Raw genomic sequence first — 20,513 nt, 5'->3', positions numbered from 1 at the left:
ATTAACTTTGCACCTTGGAATAAATGTGAATGGAATAGTCAAGGAAGTGTGCTTTCTTCTAGACTGCATTCACATATAGTTAGATGAGTTTTACAGGGGATATTCCTACTCTGCTGGATAATTCTATACAATATGAAAGATTTGTTTTTATGATACAAAATTAACACACAAAACATTTTCATACAATATGTTCTCATGCAAACATATCCTTACATCAGGGCTATGTTCTGTTTTCCAGGAGACACATTATAGCACTGTTGTAATTTTATCTTGACACAAACCAGAAACTGTGTGCAGTGGTTTCACATTTCTTGTATTTTGAGTCCATGAATACCCTAATTGGGTTGTTTTTCCTTACAAAGTCCTGTACCAGGGTTTAAAAGATGAACGGAACTTGCAGCTTCGGTCTTAAAAAGTACTTATTCATTTTTCTTATCTCAAGGTCTGCACATCGCCTAATGCCAGGCTTAGCGCGCTGGAAGACACAGCTTCCAAGAACATGAGGTTTAGTGCTCAAGGTCTTTTAAAGGTTTCTAGTGTGTCCTGGGTTGTAGTGTAGGATGTACACAAAGTATTTATTCTATCACCATCTTCATGAACTGTTGAAACCAGGTGGGGCAATGTTCTTCCCAGGCCCCCTTACCTTTGGGCTTTCTTCTGCTAATGGCTCATCAATGCCTTGCATGACACATAGGTAACTCCCTCCAGGAGTTATCTCTGTTTAATGGGCCATCGAAGACCCACTTCACGACTCATCATCCCATTGCGAGATGCTCCTCCTAGGGAGAGGAGCCAAGCATTCTCACATGGATATAATCTAGGATTTGAGACAGTACAAGCAGCCCTTATCCACTAGATTCCCAAAGGACCAGAGCTACCAGACCTTTCTACAGGATCACTGCTTCAGGAAGACCACCTCAGCTGAATTGCTTCCACCACCCTGCTCAAGTTGTATTCTGACTCTGTCAGTGGTCTTTTGTATTATTGCATTTTTTTTTATTTTACTTTATCTTTTTACCTTTCTTCTTATTAAATTGTATTTCTGACTTGGAGCCTCTCACTCGTTTTGCTTTCAAACCACAACATCCAATTAACTCTTAAAATGTACTATGTTTACAGTTTTGTGCCAATAATCACTACCAATTCTAGACATGCAATTTTCTACATCACATACATTCTACCAATGTCTTTGTGCCACTGTCACAGCAGAAGATGGAGTCAAAGGAGGAGAAGAAGGACTTAAGGCACCGCCCAAAATTCTCAATCTTGCTTTCATCTACTTCCATTCTAAAAATCCAAAACTACAAATTTTCACCCTGTGACAAACTACTATCTATTTTAAATTTTTGTTCTTTTCAATTCATCCATAAGTGTTGGAAGTTTTACCCATGGACCAAGGTCAAAGGCAATGCTTTCCTGGGGTCCAAGCAAGGGTCTTGGACCCCCCAGGGCAATTTGAGGGGTTTTCCCCGTGCCCTGGACTCCAACACATGTTCACCTGTCTTTGTTGGTCAAATTTAGTGTCTTTTCTGCTGCGAGATAGGATTAGGAGAAAAAAGGCAAAACAGGCTCAACTTAAAGGTAAACAGTTTTATTACCACACACTAAAAAGAAGAAAAAAATAAGAAACAAAATGAAACTTTTAAAACACTTTCCTCCCCCCTCACAAGGGTTCACTTTCCCACAAAGAACATAAAGAGACAAAACCTGTGATTTTCAGTCAGTTTCACCATTTAAAAATAATCTTTCATCAGTTTTTTAGGAGAGAAGTCTCTCTTAGAAGGTCCTTGGAGATTCCTCACTGACAACATAGAACAGTTCTCTTGTGGGTCTCAACTCTTACAAAGATAGCCACCTTTGTGAACTCCCTCCCATTAGCAGCTTTCCCAACCCTGCATATGGGTCATGTCTGCTTATTTAGGGTACTGTTTAAGGATGCCTCCTGTAGTATAAAACAAAGATTCTCTTCTTCTATCTCCAAAATCATCTTCACCTCTAAAACTAGAGATCTCCTTTTTCCCTAGGAGCTAAGGGCTTCATATCACTTTCTTTCCTCTGTTCAAAATTCTCCAATAAATCTCAATTATAGCAATCCACAAGCTAGAACCATGCATCCCCCCAAACAGCATTCATATGTTACAGGAAATAGTCCATTCTTCATGGTTTCACCAGAAAAGTCCAGCCAGCAAGACAACTCCTCCATCCTTCCTCCAATTAGTCTTTCACTCTCTCTCCATCTGTCTTCCATCTCATGTCGTGTCTTCTCTGCATTTCACTTTGTCCCTTTCCTTTTACTCAAAAGGAGGGTAAGAGTTTTAAAAAGTCTCAATCTGTACCAGGAAAGAGTTAACATTCTTGCCTGGGCCTGCAGATGGTCACATGATCTCTGCCGGGCAGCAGCCTCTAGGATTTCAAAAGCCGCGGGGATGGGGGGGAAGAACTTCAGTCCAAAGGATCTCGGAGTGGCCTGGCTGGTAGATGCCTCCCGCTCTATCCCTCGGCCTCATCCAGGCTAGCCTAGCTCGCAGCTGCTCTTTGGAGCCTCTGGGGGAGGGGGGGAACCTCTCCCCCAGCCCTGGCCGGCTCAGGGGTAGGCTTTAAAAATTCGCTAGATGTTAAGCTGCAGCCTCCCCCCTCCTGCGCCGGCAGCCGATGGGGGCCCAGAGGCACAGCCAGGCTCTGAGCTGACTCCCCCCCACAGGGGAGAGCAGCAAGGGCCTAGCCAGCCTGGGCCAGTTGTTACCTGATCCTCTGGCCATAAGGAAAAGGGCCGGCTCGGACACGATCAGGATTTATATGGGTATTTCCCAAAGTCGCATTCAGCGTCCTCAGTGGTCAAACCATATACCAGTGGCTTCTGATAGGTGCCTTCCCCTTCTAAAACAATTCCAAGGTCCTGACAGGGCAATATTCTATATTCCACCCTAACTCCTCCTCTTTTTGTTTTTAAATACAAAGGCAGTGCTTGTCATCCCTTCTGCAGTGCCCCTTGCAGTTAGGATGAGAAACACGGCACAATGTATAATTGCCTTGTGGGAGAGTGGGGGATGCTGGTATTGTGAGACACACCCCATTGATGCAAGAAGTTACTAATTCACTCTGAGGTGTCCAGGTCCATTGTCTATTTTGATGGTGTTGAGAAGCCTTAGGGCAGCAAAACAGGTGAGCTAATGTCTGATAGCATTACGGGCATTCTTTCCAGTGTGAGTAGCTGCTATTAGACATGAACATATTTTAAATAACCAAACTCTGAGACATGGGTAACATCAGTCTGCTAAATGGAGTTGCCATTAGAATGAGAACTCACCTCTGTTTTCAGCCTTAACAACAAAAACATGAATATAGTTTAACCTATTAAATTCAGATAATATGCACTTATTATGAACAGTAAGACAATACATCCAATAAAACAATAAATGCTTTACTTTCACCCAGGGTCTGTCATAGTTGGACTTGGATAGCCTTTTCCAGAACAAGGCTTCCAAGTTTACCTCGAAAAGAGGGTTCAGCTTTTATAAGACCAAATTTACAAGTCAGAGTGACTTGCTTTCATTTTTTAGGACAAAACCACCTGGGATTTATGGCATACTTCCCTAGTCAGCCAGAGCTAAGGCTTGATCAGGGCCTGAAGCTTTGACTGAGAGGGTTTCCTCAATATATCTTAAAAACAAACCTTTATTAATATTTACTGAAAAAGTTCCCTAACATAAACAATTTATAAATAATCAAAGAAATACACACAAGTAACATGGCTGCATCCCTGTGTGTACCAGGCATTTCCAATTTGTTAGAAAGCAGCTAAAGCTTCCTCATTTGTATTAAGTTGGCCTGTGCAAAAGGATTTGGTAATACACCTGTAGAACAATACTATAGGAATTTACAGAATTACATGTTCAGCAATTTATAGAAACATTTAAGGAACCATGTGTCCTAACTTCTTGAAATAGTAAAAATGAAACTTGTAATCTGTGGGAAATTACTTTTAGTCCTGAGGCAAAAAAATTCTTTTCAGTGGAATGCAATGCATGACCACTGAACACAACATCAGAGGCAGAAAAATGCATATTTGACAAAATTTTCAGAATGTGAAAATACCATGAAGCATCATAAACACAAATTAGAGATCTGTCTTGGTTTGGGAGGACCGGTATCTGCCAGGGAAAGCTGGAGCTTCCCTTGGAATGGAGAATGTAAACCATCCCTTTCTTTTTCCAATTTTAAATTTGCAGTTAGAGGCTTTTAGGCAAAGATTTGGGGATAGAAATAGCAGTTCTTTACTAGTATGTATAACAAAGCAAAACAAAAACAACTACTACATCATTAATAACAAAACAATATCAAGAACCTTGAGGGGTTTGCTTTACAAAAACCTAGGGGAGTTTGGTCTCAGTGTCCCTGAAGGAATTCTCAGAACACCAAGCTGGAACGGAGGAAAGTCCCGGGCTGGTAACTGTGATGGAAGGATGTCCTGGCAGGGCAGGAGGGCGCAGGGTCACACTGTAGCAAGAGAAGCAGTGCCAAAGGAGCTGACGGTGAGGCAGGGCTGGCACAGCTCCAGCAGGGCAGCAGAGGAGCTCAGAATTCCAGGGCAAGCAGATGATGGTAGATTTCCCAGGACTGGACCCCTTTGGCCACAGTGAACTCTTGCAACAAGATCTTAACTCTGTAAACAAAAAATGGTTAGTAATATGCTTTAAATAAGAAGATTTTAAATGGAATACAACATAAATGGTTTTTGTGAAAAAAAAAAAAAAAAAAAAAAAAAAAAAACAACTGAAAGGCATATAAGCATCCTTTAACATCAATATCGTCTTCTGCTACTGTACAGACACTTTCACATCAAACTACTGCAGCTTTATTGGTTTTGTTGGATGCATCTGTAAAAATAGTTGGTTTGTTGACAGGGATTATGCTGCAGCCACGCTTTGCATACAAGTGGAGGTTATTCCTTTCTGTCCTCTTCCCGAGGGTACTCCCTTTTAAAACAAAATCCTGCTTGTGTGTCTGAAACTCAGAGGTCCCGGTAGCTAATAGCATGGGGGTGCGGGAGCGATGCAGGCAACTGAGTTAGGGCCACTCCAGCGCCTTCAGCAAGGTCTTGAAGGGGTGCAGAAAGATGCTGCAGAACATGGGCCCGATCAACGGCTGCAGGAATGCTTCTAGAATGAAGCACACGAGTCTGGCAGCACCACAGCACAACCCTGCAAACAGTAGTGCCTTGAAAGCTTGTTTGATCTGTAGCTGCAACAGTGACACCCCTGCCACTCCGCTTGGGCTGCCCAGTGATAGCCGTGGCATGGCTGCTCCTGAGCTGGAGGAGCCACCTGCTATTCCTGCCACGCTGCCTGAGCTGCCTAGTGACAGTGGCGACATGGCTGTATCCCGCTCTGGGGTAGCTGCCCGCTCTTCCCGCTGCTTCGCCTGGGCCGCCCAGCGATAGCCACGCCACTGACATCAAAAGTGCCTGCACGGCAATCGGGTTCCCTCCCACTGCCCCAACCGGGCTGCCCAGTGGCATGGCTGTATCTGTGCTGGGGGAGGGTGAGGGAGCCTGTGCGCTCCCCAGCACAGGGGGAAAGGCAGAGCTGGGCTGTACAGAAGGGTCAGCCCCAGACCCAGGTGGGGGCTGGCCCCGAGGAGCTCCACGACCCCTCCTTGCCGCCCTAGGTAATGAATCACCCACCATAATCAATGCCAGGTACTGGCCATGGCCCATTCCCCCTTTGTTGCTCTTTGATCCCGCTCGTTCCGGCCCGGGATGCTCTGGGGTGTGCGTGGGGGGCTGCCTGCCCGCCGCTCCCGCACCAGTGAGCCTGTAGGGGACACAGCGGGACTCGCATCCAGAGCCACCAGCTCTGCGCTGTCAGTCTGCTCACTGCCCGCCGCCCCGCGATGCCATCTTCAGCCATGATGGGCACGGGCATGGCCACTGCTGGCGGGCGCACTCCATGGCCTAGGTGGTGACAAACTGGACTGGAACCTACCCCTGTCCTGCTGGCTGCTCACCCACGCATTCCAGACCAGTCGGTGCTTGGGCACCCCCGCTGCTGTGCTGGGCACCTATGCAGCCAGCGCCCTGCTGCAAGGCCTCAGTTTCAACCTGGCCGCTGTCCTGCTGTCCCTGGGCTTCATCACCTACACTGAACACACCCTGAGGAAGCGCTTGGCCACCATTTTTGACACGTGCATGCCAACAGGGAATGGGGCCGGGGCTGCCGGTGAAGCATTAATTTAGAAGAATTAAGGTCTTTAATTAAACTAGATATTGCTGAGGTAAGATAGATAAGCTTCCCTTTTGTTAACAGAAGCCGAATTTAAGGAACTGACAAATCCTGAAGCCTGTAAAACTATGTTTGTGCATCCTAAATCATAAATCAAACAGTCCTGGAAAAACAGGATGCAGTTGTCACGTAACACTAAAGGTTAAAAAGTCAAAGCTGAGGAAGGTCTATCTTACTTCATCATTTTGAGACCCGCCCCATAAAAAGGACCACCGACCCATTTCAAAGAACAAACTGCGCATGCTTAATAGCTTTTTGGCTAATTACCATGCAAAGCGGGGAATGGGATGTACCAGAGTTATGAATATGCATTTGTGTTTTGGGTATTCAATACTCCTGTACATAAAAAGACCCTGTAATCATCTGTAAATTGCGCGTGTCTATTTGGTAATGATCCCGCACTTTGCCCGGCGTCGTAATAAACATACACTTTCTAACTTTAAACCGTTAGAGAGTCTTTGTCCGTCATGGTTGGATATTGGTATTAGATCAATATCCGTATTTTTTTAAATAAATCACCAGGGTGGCTGCTCCCAAGGGCGCACAGGGGCCCCGGGGTGCAACCATAGTCCAGTTCTCCAAATGACGGGCGCTGGCTCGGCGCATATACAACTGGGCAGGCAGCAACAACCACTAGGCTGTAGAGAATAAATTGTTAGAAAGTTAATACAAAGTTATAAGTTAATGAGGATGGTGGGTTGTTGGTTGGGTGAGTTGTTTAAATTCCCTTACCGTCAGGTATGGCCTCCGCTGCTCCCCTCTCCTCCAAGATAGTGAACCACCTGAGACCATGAGGAGGAGGATGACATCACCTAGTATGCAAATGTCAGATTCCCATGGGACTTAGGGGAGAGGGAATTCGTCTAGTGGAGACCACTAAAAACAAGGAGCCACAACTCCCATGCAGGTAAAGAGCTGAAGTAACACTTCTAACCAGAAGGGACATCGGATGACATCAAAGCTCTAGTCAGGACTCCTCGCCTTCGTCACCCTAACTAAAGTGAGTCAGGAGTGACATGGGGACCCTGAACCTGAAACCGGCAGGCATCTTCGTGTGGACTCCGGTGAGGAAGGAAGGCCCAGATCTGCCGGACGACAGAGCTGACATCGTCCTTCTCCACGCCCTATCAGGAGCAGCGGTGGTGTGCACACACCTTATGGGCCCCTTTCCCAGACTGTTTTCAATAAAGCTGAATCACTAAGGAGCTGGTCTCCTAGCATTCATAACAAGGTCACCTGTGGTAATGCAATCCCTATACCTCTAGCAGGTGTTTCCAAATAGGGAAAGAGTCTCACTTTACCTTTTGACATGTTAAGAAGTTAGGTGAAAAGTTCTGTGGATTTCTCCTTGTAATTGGCTCAGAGCCAGCCCAGAAGTGTGGATTGGACTCTGAGAATGTAACTCAAAGATTGTTGTTACACTCATTGGGCCAAGTGCCAAAAAGCCCACCTAAGCTATTAAGTACTAAAGAGAGAGAACAAAGGAACTCCACGCTTTTTGAGGTGCTGTAGCAAGCAAGGAGTTTGTCTCTGTGCTGTGCTCGGCTTTGTTGTTTTGTTTATTGTATTTTTCCTTTGTTGTTAAAACCCTTTTCATTTTTCAAGACACTTTCAATCAGCTGGCTCACTCATTATAGCCACATTTCTGCCAGGCTGACCCTCAGAGTGTGAGTAAAACCCATAGTCATCCTCCTTCATGGAAGCTTTTTTGCATTTCTGACAACACTGGATTACAATGCTGCCATTTTGGTCAGGAAACTAGGCTGCCTCTTGTTCGCGGTGCGGGAACTCCACACTGAGGGAATCAGTTGTGAAATAAATGAAAAGCTAGACTCGACAATACATCAAGTAATATAGCCAATTTATTAATTTGTTCGATAAAGAGAGTGAGCAAATCACAGTTCTGGGTGCGCAAGGGGTCCCAACGCAACAAATTCAGCTCTCAAACGGTGGTCTCTTATACCATTCTAGACATTTCACTTCCCCAAATTTTCAGTTATTTTTTACTTACTTTTCTTCATAATCGGCAGTTGTGGTTTTTGAAGATCTGTTGGGGAGGTGGTCCAAAATGGTCGTCTCATGTACATCCAGTCTCCTATTCTTCTTTTAAAATATCTTTTTGGTTATACAGCCTGCTTAAGCGAGCATATATATATTGTTAGCATACCTTTTGCAAGCCTCCTCTCAATTATTACACAACTTAAAGCTTAACATACCTCTGTGGGAATACAGCGAGAGAGCCAAGCTGGGAGCACTGCTCAGCTCATGACAGAAATGGACATGTTAGCATTGGTAGGCCGCAAGCCTTGGCAACCGAAAGCGTAAGTTTGAGAAAGGAATGTAAGAGACAGCGATGTGCTTGGTACGATATGTGCTTAGCATGCAGAACTGAGATAAGACAGTACATACCTGTGTTAGTTAGTACGAGGCATGTCTTAAGCAATGTACTTGGCAATATTACTTTTTATATAATGGAAAAGTATATAAACTCAGCTAAGTGTATCAATAAACGAGCTTTTGGCTTCATGCATGCAACCTAAGAAGTTCACGTCTCTCTGTCAATTGTCGTCAAATGGTGCCCCGTATGAGAAGCGACAATCGCCTAGCTGAGTGATGGAGGATGAGCCCTGCAGAACAAAGTGCTGCTGAAAGAAGCAGGAACGCCGACCGGCAAAAGAAACCCCTCCGGGAAATAGGAGGTGAGCTAACACTCAGGGATTTTGGAGGTTAGCCGCTGCAGGGGAAGATGGGTCAGGGAATGTCTGCCCAGGAAAAAAGTGATTTTGAGCTTATGTAGAGGCTGTTGTGACAGCATGGTAAAACTGTGCCTTCGCATGATTTAAAAGCTTTATTACATTGGGTAGCGGTGTAGATTCCGGGAGTCACTGAGTCCACAATCTTTACATCAGATCTGTGGGACAAAGCAGGAGTTAAGCTATGGGATCTTGCTACCCAGGAAAATAAAGTGGCTGCAGAAATGCTACCCTCGTGGAGGGTGACTTTTGAGACCTTAAAGGCTCAAGAAAACTCCCAAGATACAGGGAATGTCTGTTCTTCTACAGCAGATTCTCAATGCTCTTTAAGAACTGAAGAGACTGCTGCTAAAGTTAAACAAACTGCTGCTTCTCCCTCCTGTGCTGTGAAATCTAATAAATCCTTAACTGAAGAGACTGTATCTCCGTCTCCCATGCCGCAGCAAACATTACCCACAGCTCCGGCACCAGCTATTGTGGGGAGAAGGGAGGGGGGCCCTTCATGCTCCGTGAGGGTTTTTGCTGCTGACTATGACAGCGAGGAAAGTGATCAAGATGGTCCGAAGGAAGATCCCTTTGATCCTGGACCTATTGATCCTGACAAAGAACCTGATATATATCCTCCCAACCCTCATGACAACTGGGTGCGGTTAAAACAACAAGCACTAAAAGAGGGAGACTGAAATTGCTGAAAGAATCATAGCTCCGGTAATATACAAGGGAATGCGACGGTGAACTGCCCGGTGGGAACAGCTGTCCTTCTCAGAAATTAAAGAGCTCCAGCAAGCAGCTACAGAGCATGGTATTGGCTCGCCACATTTTGTAAGCTTGCCGGACTCTGTGTTTGCTGCCCACACAATGACTCCATATGATTTAAAAACTCTTGCCTGGCTTCTGCTATCTCCTATGCAATACAGCTTATGGGAGAAGGAGTGGGAAAAAGGTTTGCAAAACCTGCTTTTAACTTACATGGGCCACACTGATCAGGCCCTGGCAGCCCTCACAATCAGGCAGCTTATGGGAATGGGACTGTATACACATCCTGATGTTCAGGCGTGAGATTGCCCAAAAGAAGCCCTTGATGGAGCTTGAGATGCAGCTCGCCAAGCCTTTCTTAAGGTCCCAGATGCCAAAACACCTCAGAAAGCGTTCACAACCATTGTCCAGGGGCCCTAAGAGCCCTACGTGCAGTTCATTGATCGCGTTAAACAAGCATTGGAGCGCCAAATTTATAATGCAGATGCCCGTGAAATTTTGCTTTTAAAACTTGCAGTTGAAAATACAAACACAGACTGTAAAAAACTCCTTAAGCCTCTGCCCAGCCAAGAACCGAGTCTTGTTGAAATGGTTGAAGCATGCAACCGAATTAGGACAATAGAACATCAATATGAGGCTATGGCTGCAGCTTTTGTGGCAGCCAAAGGCACTTTCAGAAGTGCAGCAGTTTGTTATGGGTGTGGCAAGCCAGGCCACCTTAAAAAAGCCGAAAGCCCTTGATATATGTCCACGGTGTCACAAAGCTCGTCATTTTGCTAATCAGTGTAGTTCTAAGTATGATTCTGAAGGTTTTCTGATCCAGGGAAACCAGAGCCAGAGCACAGGCCAGTGCCGTGCCCCGACAGAAATTCCTCAGCCGCCGATGCAGATTCAGCCATGGCAGGTGCTAGCCCCGTTGCTAAATTTCTTAGGGAAAGAAAACATGATTTATATATAGATATTGAACTACCTTGACTGAGGCCTAACCTGAGGCCTAACTTGAGGCCCAAGGCCTGTGACACAGCAAAAAATTCTCAGTTAGCTGTGGCGCAGTTAGAATTAGATATTAAGGTGTTTGGGAAAGATAATAGGGTGTTGAAGGTCATTGAATAGAATTGTTAGTATGCAGGTGTTAGCCACCTTAAGAGTAAACCAAACAATGTGTGCTTACATTCTTTCCTCTGCTGTGTGCCAATGAAAATGTGTCTGCATTTGTAAACTATCTGAAAGAGTATATAACCTGCCATTTTAAATGAAATAGAGGGACTTCATAGAATTAACCATACTGGTCGTATCTACGTCTGTCTCAGTCCAACCCTCTCTTATTATCGGCATCCCTGGCTTCTAATGGTGCCCGAAGGCAGGGACCATTTCGCTTTAATGCGTTTGTTCGCTTAGATGCATTTGTTCGCTTTGATGCATTTGCTTGCTTCGATGCAGAAAATCGTCTAGACGTGTTACGAGAGCTCTACTTTAATTGTGGTGAGAGTTCTTGGGCGGATTCTACCTAGCATGCAGGAAAGAACCCGCATGAGTCCTAGCTTAGATGCATTAAGGACTCATTAAACCTTCTTGCTTGGACCTGAAGCAGAACCGGTTCGAAAGCGGAGCGAGCTGAGACCGGAGCACCGAGCGGAAGGAGCGAGAGGGTTGAAGCTACGGGGCCGGACGTTCGAAAAGCGTCGGAGCTATCCCGTGGCAGAAGGGTAAGCCGCAGTGGGGAAACAGCTCAGAAAAAGTTCAAAGACAAAATGAATGCCGACCTTAACACAGCAGTGCGGCTTCTTTATTATATTCTCTCTCTGAGAGATGAAAAACTGAAGGAGAGTGAGTTAGAACAGTCAGCCCTGTGGGCCAAGAAGAAAGAAAAGTTAAGCAGACCGGCACTTGCGTTTAGTTGCAGCAGAGCCCGCGCGAAAGAGAAAGGTGGGGGGAGCCGCCTCCTCACAGAACAGCTGCAGCGGAGTGGCCATGACAGCGACAACAGCCCCGGCACAGCCCCGCAGCACCAGCACAGCGCTCACCACATGGCAGCAGCCCGGCTCCGGCACTGGCGTGGACTTTGTGGGGGTGGCACGGGCCGGACGGCGGGGGCTGCCGGGGACAGTGGAATCTGAGCAATGTGGGACGAACAGAGCAAGCGCAGAGTTGGAAACTACAAGTATCAGGAGCCCTTGTGGCTGGCGCATGCGCAGACACAAACCCAGGAAGCGCAGCGCAGGCGCAGAACTATGTACTACAAACCCCAGAAACCTTTGCGACAGGAACAGAGCGAGCGAAATGGAGATCGAGCGGCAAGTTCGCTCCGGGCGAAAGAAACCCCGAGAGAGAGCGAGACAGGACAGCCTCCAGGGGACGGGTCAAGAAAGGACACCCCCGCGGATGGCGCCGGGCCAGCACAAGCAACACCAGAGTACAAGGCAGAGACGGGAGCGAAGCAGCACGGTCCCGCCTCTCCCCCGCGCGGGGGGGAGCCAGCCCCGCCTTGCACAGCAACAGTGGCGGCAGGCGGAGCCAGCACAGGCAGGATCGGGGCAGGCAGAGGCAGTGCAAGCAGGGAGCAGGTGTGGCCAAGGCGGAGAGTTTCTCCAAGGTGTCACCCCCTCAGACCAAATGCCAGAGAGCCTGACCCTGCCCACAAGCAACACTGATACAAACACAGCAAGCTGTATCCCTTCAGGTACAAAAAAAAAAAAAAAAGAAGAGAAACACCACAGATGACAATAGCCCTCAGGTTATAGAGGGACTGCATTCAAGCAAAATGATAATAAACCAATCAGAGTTACAAGTTTTCTGAATTCAAAAGCAAAGATATGAATGTTGCAAAGCAGCTGCATGATTTCAAACAAAAAATCTGAAAGAAAAACAGCAATCATTTGTTTTTTCATTGTGCATAAACCCATCATATTATGGGAAAGAATTATAGATTTGATGCATTTGGTTCCAAGTTAGGTTGTGTTTTAATATTGTATTGATATTAGAAATAATTTTTATGTGGTTTTAAGTTTAAGCCTTGTTAAGTATAAGTTAAATACAAGTTTAAAATTTGTTAAGTAAAGTTGAATTTAAGATAAGGATTTATAAAGTTTAAGTAATAAATATATATTTTATTAATTTAAAGTTTTATTGTATGTGGGTTTTAAATGTAAGTTTTGTTAAGATATGTTAATTTAATTTGCAGAATTTAGTTGTTTTTTCAGAAATAAGAAGGCTTCAGAGGACGCAGCTGTGATAGAACTAAAAAGTTTGTAAATGAAAGAAAAAAAATTTACATAGTAATTGTTATAGGATGTAAGCTATTTTATAGGAAATTTGTGTTTTATTTAAAAATAAGTTTTAAAATAATAAGTTAAGACAATAAAATAAGTTAAAAAATAAGTTTTAAAATAAATAAGTTCAGTTTAAGATAATAAATAAATAAGTTAAGATAATAAATTTAAGATAATAAGTTTTAAATAATAAATATTGTGAATTGTATCATGATACACTTTAGGAAATTTTTTATGTTTTTTTTTTTTTTAATTGTTTTGGCATTTTATAATTACTATTGTTAAAAACTTTGTTTCAAAAATGTATTCAAGGATATCACTCTAGATAAAGCCGGGTCCTGGCCAGACCTTGACTTTAACTAGAGGAAATGTGATCATCAACAAATCCAGATGTTTCTGCACCAATAAACCAAATACAAGTCACTTTGACTTGACAATTTAACCTTATAAATATGACATCTGGACCAACTTTTGGAGTGAATTTGGGAGCCTTGCCCGGGAAAGGATACCCAGGTTTTCACTGGGAAAAAGGTTTTTCAGCTGTTGCAGAATCTGGGACAATGAAAGAGCATTTTAATAATTAACAATTATTCAAATTTACATGTATTGTTGTTTGACAGTTGTTAAGTGTTTGTCATTTGGAAAATTTTCAGTTGTTGTGTGTGAAACTTTTTTTGATAGATTTAAGATTTGAATAAGGGTTGTGTATTTTTAATTTAAAGTACAGTTTTTTACTAGCCTATGGCAAAGAGCTTGCTTGTGTTTTCACAGATATAAAACACAAGAAAATTCCTACAATTAATGCAAAAATCATGTTAAAAACAGAATCTTTAACAGTTTTAAAAATGAAGAAGTGAGCACAGAAAATTGAACAAGTGTCAAGACTGCAACCATCTTTTTGCCTTGTGTGCAAGGACTTATAGCTTGGGTTTTCTTTTTTTTGTGTTATATAAATTTGTTTGACCATTTTTAATTTACAAACAGTTTTTATAGCTAAAAAGTAACATAAAAAAACCTTATAGTTATTAATACTCCTTTTGATAAATAGCTTAATTTATATAGTTTTGCTAGTTAAATCAAAACTTTATTTTAAACTTTTTTTTAATTGTTATTATAGTTATATAAATAGTTATGTCCTATGTGTTAAAGTGTATGCAAAATGTAATCAGCTATGCCTTTAACTCAGTCTAGGTAGTTCAAAAGAAAAAACGGGGATCTGTTGCTAAATTTCTTAGGGAAAGAAAACATGATTTATATATAGATATTGAACTACCTTGACTGAGGCCTAACCTGAGGCCTAACTTGAGGCCCAAGGCCTGTGACACAGCAAAAAATTCTCAGTTAGCTGTGGCGCAGTTAGAAATAGATATTAAGGTGTTTGGGAAAGATAATAGGGTGTTGAAGGTCATTGAATAGAATTGTTAGTATGCAGGTGTTAGCCACCTTAAGAGTAAACCAAACCATGTGTGCTTATATTCTTTCCTCTGCTGTGTACCAATGAAAATGTGTCTGCATTTGTAAACTATCTGAAAGAGTATAAAACCTGCCATTTTAAATGAAATAGAGGGACTTCATAGAATTAACCATACTGGTCGTATCTACGTCTGTCTCAGTCCAACCCTCTCTTATTATCGACATCCCTGACTTCTCAGCCCCACAAGTGCAGCCACCGAGAATGGCCAGCAGAGGACAGCCTCAAGTCTTCACCCAGCAACTGCAGAGAGCGCCGGACTGGACCTGACAACCTCAATCACAGTAACGTTGCTTGACTCTTCTGTTCATTTACTCCTCACAAGAATTTTTGGCCCACTAGGGCCCCAGATAAGTGCTCTATTGCTAGGAAGGTCTTCAACTACCCTTTCAGGGCTTTTTGTTTTACCAGGAGTTATAAACTCAGACTCTATTGGGGAAATAAAAATTATGGCTTGGACTCCCTTTGCACCCTGTACTGTTCCTCAGGGTACACACATTGCACAATTGATTCCCTTTTCACACCATTTGTCACCCCTTTCTGCAAAGTGTGATACAAAGGTGGGAAGATTTGGTTCCACAGGAATCCCACAGGTATTATGGGTGCAAGAAATTTCTGAAAAACGTCCCACTTGCAAGTGTACCCTATCACTACAGGGACAAAAGGTGACACTCACTGGTATCTTAGATACAGGAACAGATGTGAACGTTGTCTCTCAAGCCAAGTGGCCCCTCACTTGGCCCCTCACAGAGGTACTCCAAACAATCACTAAGATTGGGGGGAGCTGTCGCAGTTACCAAAGTCTCCATCTAATTCAATTGATAGGACCTGAAAGTCACATAGCCTCTGTGAAGCCATTTGTTTTGCCTGTGCCCATGGTGTTGTGGGGACGAGATGTGCTTTCTCAATGGAGACTCAAAGTTCAAACTAATTTTTAATTGGGGCCATTGTGGCACATGACACCCTAAAACTAACCTAGAAAACTGAAACACCTTGCTGGGTGGATCAATGGCCCCTTCCACTGCCTAAATTATGTGCACTTACTGAGCTTGTTCAGGAACAATTTCAAAAGGGACGTATAGTCTCCTCTACCAGTCCCTGGAATTCACCTGTGTTTGTTGTTAAAAAACAAACTGGCAAGTATCGCTTGCTCCAGGATCTCTGAAAAATTAATGATGTCATTGAAGACATGGGAGCCCTGCAGCCTGGTCTCCCCTCCCCCACTATGATTCCTTGAGATTGGCATTTGACAGTCATTGACTTAAAAGACTGCTTTTTTGACATTCCATTGCATCCTGAGGATGCACGTAAATTTGCCTTCTCTGTCCCTAGCATCAACATGCAAGCACCCTTGTAAAGATATCACTGGGTGGTGCTCCTCCGGGGGATGAAATGCTCGCCATCGATTTGCCAGTGGTTTGTTGCGAGAGTCCTCAGCCCCATTCACCAGAAAGTGCCTGCTGCCTTGTTATATCACTACATGGATGGCATCCTTTTTGCAGCAGAAAAACAGGAGATGATGAAGGAAGCCCTAGCCCTTGTCAGTGATGCTGTAACCCAATCTGGGCTTTGTGTTTCTCCTGAAAAATCCAGTCTCAACCTCCTTGGAAATACCTTGGCTGGTGCATTAGGACCCAAAGTATTTCTCCTCAGCCTTTGCAGATTCACACAGAAATTCGTACTTTGCATGATGCTCAAAAACTTTTGGGTTCAATTAATTGGGTTCGTTCCTTGTTGGGAATTTCAAATGCTGACCTGAGCCCTTTGTTTGATCTGCTAAAAGGGGAACCAGATCTGCTATCACCTTGCCAACTCACACCAGAAGCCTGCCAGGCATTGCAACTGGTAGCTGATGCTATCTCAAACCAGCAGGCAGCCCGATGGGCCCCTGAGTTGCCCTTTTCCTTAATAATTTTGAATCCAGCTAGGAAACCTCATGTTTTGATATTCCAGTGGGGTCCTAAAGCACCTGACCCCTTGCTGATCACTGAGTGGATATTTTTGCCACATCAGATGTCTAAAACTGTAAGCACACAATATGAAATGTTTGCTATGCTCATTGTAAAAGCTAAACAGAGACTTACCACACTTGCAGGTGTGGATTTTTCTTTAATCTGTTTGCCTGTTACTACCTTTTATTTACAGTGGCTGTTAAAACAATTTAAAGGTTTTCAAATTGCCCTTACTGACTTTTCTGGACAGCTTTCTACACATGCCCCGAAGTACAAGCTTGTGGCAACCAGCTTTAATCTTCTGACAAGACCCAAAAGAAGTGAAGTCCCATTGCAGGCTTTAACTGTTTTTACAGATGGATCCGGTCGCACCCACAAGTCACTATTGCTTTGGTGGGGACACCAATCTCAATCAATGGGATTTGGATGTCACTACTGTATCAGGTTTACCCCAGATTGTTGAATTAGCAGCTGTTGTCCGAGCTTTTCAGCAATTTGTCACCCCTTTTAACTTAATAACAGATTCTGTTTATGTTGCAGGACTTGTGGAGAGAGCTGAGGCTGCTGTACTAAAAGATGTGCCCAACAAGGAGCTGTTTCAATGGTTACAACAACTTGTTTTTCTTTTAGATACTTGTGAGCATCCCTACTTTGTGATGCATGTTAGGTCTCACACCACTTTACCTGGTTTTATTGCAGAGGGGAACGGCCAAGCAGATTTACTTGCCTTACATATTCAACTGCCAGACCACCTTTCCCAGGCCAAACTCAGTCACTCATTTTTTCACCAGAATGCTGCTGTGCTTGCCCGCGCCTTTGACTTGACCACACACCAAGCTGCTAGTATTGTGGCTGTGTGCCCAGACTGCCAGAGACACTCCTTCCCCTCCCTTGCGGAGGGTGTTAACTCTAGAGGGCTCGAGAGCCTTCAAAATTGGAAAACAGATGTTACTCATTTCCCTGAGTTTGGCAGACTTAAGTACATTCATTCCTCCATTGATACTTTTTCAGGTGCCTTGTTTTCATCCTGTCACAGAGGAGAATCAGCAAAGGACGTTTGTTGTCACTTTGCAAGTGCTTTTGTGGTTCTGGGAATCCCCCCACAAATCAAAACTGATAATGGCTCAGCATACATTTCCCAGAGGGTTAGAAATTTCCTTGCCCTCTGGGGGGTAACCTACAAAATAGGGATTCCTCACTCCCCCACAGGACAAGTCATAATTGAAAGAGCTCATGCATCACTGAAGCGTCTTTTGTTGCAACAGAAAGGGGGAATGGGGAATGCTACTCTGGCAGAGAGATTGCAGAAGGCACTGTATGTTTTTAACTTCCTAAATTGCTCACTTACAGATCCTAATCCTCCAATTCTGAGGCACTTTGGCAACAACTCCAAGTTAAAAGTTAAACAGAAAGCCCTGGTCCTTATTAAGGACCCAGAAACAGGTAAAATTATGGGACCTTATCCGCTTGTCACATGGGGAAGAAGATTTTCTTGTGTCTCAACAGAAATTGGCCTGAGGTGGATTCCAGCCAAGAATGTGAGACCATTCAGAGAACCCTTGGACACCTCTCCTGAGGATCCCAGTCACCCTGACATTTCACCTGCTTCACCCTCACCTCTGCTCTCTCAGACTGCTGAATCCAGAACCACTGAGAGCCCACAACCACCTGAACCAGCTTCTGCCTGACCAGGGAGGACTCATTGGCTTCTTGCCAATTCGTGAGATGCAAGATCAAGTCATTCCTGAGACAGCTGGTTTGGCCCTTCTTACAGCAAGCTGGAAGACCCAGAAGCAACCAGAAGACAAGTTTAGAGGACTAGCAGAGCACTTAACCTGTCGCTGCCACAGTACAGTGGTAACAATGTTGATGATATAACACAAGCATTGCAATATACACATATCCAGGAACAAAGTCATTTAGAAAGAATAGCACGGTGTCAGTCACATAATTTTAGCTGTCTCCCAGTAGTGACATTTGTTTGCTTACGTTGTAAGGTACAAACTACTCGTAAAATTGTACATGCCTAGGCATTTTATGTTATCGTTGCTTTTGTGAGATTCACAGGTCATTTACTCCATTTGCATTTATTAAAAAGCAATTAGGGCCCAAGGTTCTCCAACAGCATCTTTCTGGTCCTCCAGAAAATCGGTATTTTGATTTACCAAGATTTTTGAGGAGAATAGAATCCACAGACCAACGTATTTTAGCTAGTGATATATTTCATCAAACAATAGGTAGCTTGATTGTTAAACTGTAGAATCGGCAAGCTATAATTAAAACAAGATGTGGAAAATTCAAGTACTAGCCCTTCTATGGCTGTAGATACTTGGCAAAGGAAAGGTGGCAGCGATGCCACCCCTCCCAGAACGTAATGTGTGACTTACACTTGCTCAAGCCTTAAATGAATCTACATTGTGCTTGTCTATAACTTCCCCTGGTGATCCTTTCCAGACTTGTTTAATTGCCATACCTTTGGGAAAAAGTGAATGGGATGCCTTATATAATAAAACAATGCACATGGATTGTGTTGCTCCAGGTCGAATTGAGCCGCTATAGTGGTGCAATGATGCATATCGCAAAAAGAATAACAAGCCAGCTGAGTAGTACTTTGTTAACAATAGATGGTTATAAGTAAGTAAAGTTTCTAACTTTTTTACCCTTTCCCTACCGCCCCAAAAATTGGACATTTTTGGATCCATGCAGGCCTTTGCATGCTTCTTTTTTAATCATACCACTAAGCCTTTTGCTAACCAAAAATTTAGTCTTGATGTTTCAGGCACAGAAATTTATGCCAATGCTTCTGCCTGGTGTAATCATACCATGCCTCAGCCCATTACACCTAAAATTGTTTCTATTAGTTTGATGGACAATATATTTTTGATATGTGGAAATAGAGCCTGGAAGGGAATACCAGGAAGGGCTATAAGAAGCCCTTGTACTTTTGGCTGACTAACCATGTTTCACTCCTTTCGGGGCAGCTTACCATCTCTACACAAGCTGGCATGAGCAAAACGTAGCACACACACATACAGCCCAGATTGTGATGACAATGTTGAATCCTGGAACCTCGGAGCCTGAGTGTTTGCCTGAATTATTCCATCTATAGGCATGGCGCATGCACTGAAAACATTGAATAACCTTGGCTGTTGGCTTGCAAAACAAACTAATGCTACTAGCTCGGCTTTAACAGGCTTACTAACAGATCTTGATAGTGTAAGGCATGCCACGCTTCAAAACAGGGCCGCAATAGATTCTTTGCTTCTAGCTCATGGACATGGCTGCAAGGATTTTGAAGGCTTGTGCTTCATGAACCTTTCTGACAACCCTTGTCTATTCATGCTAACATACAGGCCCTTCGAGACAGTGTAGCCAAATTGAAGGTGGTGGATAATGATTGGCTTGGACATATGCTTGGAGGATGGGGGCTTACTAGCTGGCTTAAGCATTTAGTTAAAACAGGAATTTATATTTTGACTGTACTGTTGCTTATAATGATGTGCTTGCCTTGTGTTTTGCAATGTGTACAGAGACTGATTGATAAGTCTACAAGAAAATCCTGCTGGTGGAACAGAAAGGGGGAAATGTGGGAATACAGCTAGAGAGTCGAGCTGGGAGCACTGCTCAGCTCATGACAGAAATGGACATGTTAGCATTAGAAAGCCGCAAGCCTTGGCAACCGAAAGCAAAAGTTTGAGAAAGGAATGTAAGAGACAGCAATGTGCTTGGTATGATACATGCTTAGCAAGCAGAACTGAGATAAGACAGCACATACCTGTGTTAGTGCGAGGCATGACTTAAGCCAATGTACTTGGCAATATTACTTGTTATATAATGAAAAGGTATATAAACTCAGCTAGGTGTATCAATAAACGGCTTCATGCATGCAACCCATGGAGTCCATATCTCTCTGTCAATTGTCGTCATACCTCAACACCTGTTGAGGGCCCCTCTCTCTCAGTTGTTATAAAACCCCAAAGTCAGCATGTTTCAATATATCTTTGTAAAGCCTTTCAGTTTGTTAGTCCCAC

At 43.8% G+C, this 20,513-nt stretch overlaps 1 long non-coding RNA gene across 1 annotated transcript; it reads right to left on the bottom strand.

Moving 5' to 3' along the window:
* Positions 1–1,404: 1,404 nt before the first annotated feature.
* Positions 1,405–12,220, bottom strand: LOC310922153. The gene is made up of 3 exons (XR_014592308.1): positions 11,815–12,220; positions 8,293–8,413; positions 1,405–4,663 (listed from the first exon to the last, which is right to left on the bottom strand). It is a non-coding gene; the product is annotated as an uncharacterized lncRNA (long non-coding RNA).
* Between the last annotated feature and the right edge of the window lie 8,293 nt (positions 12,221–20,513).

Source organism: Zosterops lateralis (assembly GCF_965231275.1).
Source record: "Zosterops lateralis genome assembly, chromosome: W".
NCBI classification, from domain to species: Eukaryota; Metazoa; Chordata; class Aves; order Passeriformes; family Zosteropidae; genus Zosterops; species Zosterops lateralis.
Note: the sequence above shows the minus strand (reverse complement) of the source record. Positions and strands in the feature narration are given on the sequence as shown.